We start from the raw sequence: 330 nt of genomic DNA, 5'->3' as shown, positions 1-330 counted from the left end.
CCCCTTGGCAGCCACGGTCAAACCCAGCCTTGCATGGAGCACGCTGTCAGCAGGTGCCTGCAGCCCAGCAGGCTGGTTCTTGGGGAGACCCCCGTGGCCAGGCTGGCTCTCCACGGCCCCACGTGCCAGTCTGTGACAGGCAGGGTGGTGTAGGGGGGCAGAGGGGCACGGCTGGCTTCCTCTGGCGTGTGGGCTGATCCCAGCAGGTCTGGTGGGAGGCGAGCTGCTCTGGACACCCCCGTGGTGCCTCTCTGCGTGCCGGGGGCGGTCCCTGGGAGGCCAGACCTCGGTTCTCCAGGCCCGGGGAGCTGAAGGTGCTCAGCAGCCCTG

This window comes from Merops nubicus, unplaced genomic scaffold (genome assembly GCF_000691845.1).
Source record: "Merops nubicus isolate BGI_N331 unplaced genomic scaffold, ASM69184v1 scaffold33094, whole genome shotgun sequence".
Lineage (NCBI taxonomy): Eukaryota > Metazoa > Chordata > Aves > Coraciiformes > Meropidae > Merops > Merops nubicus.
Note: the sequence above shows the minus strand (reverse complement) of the source record.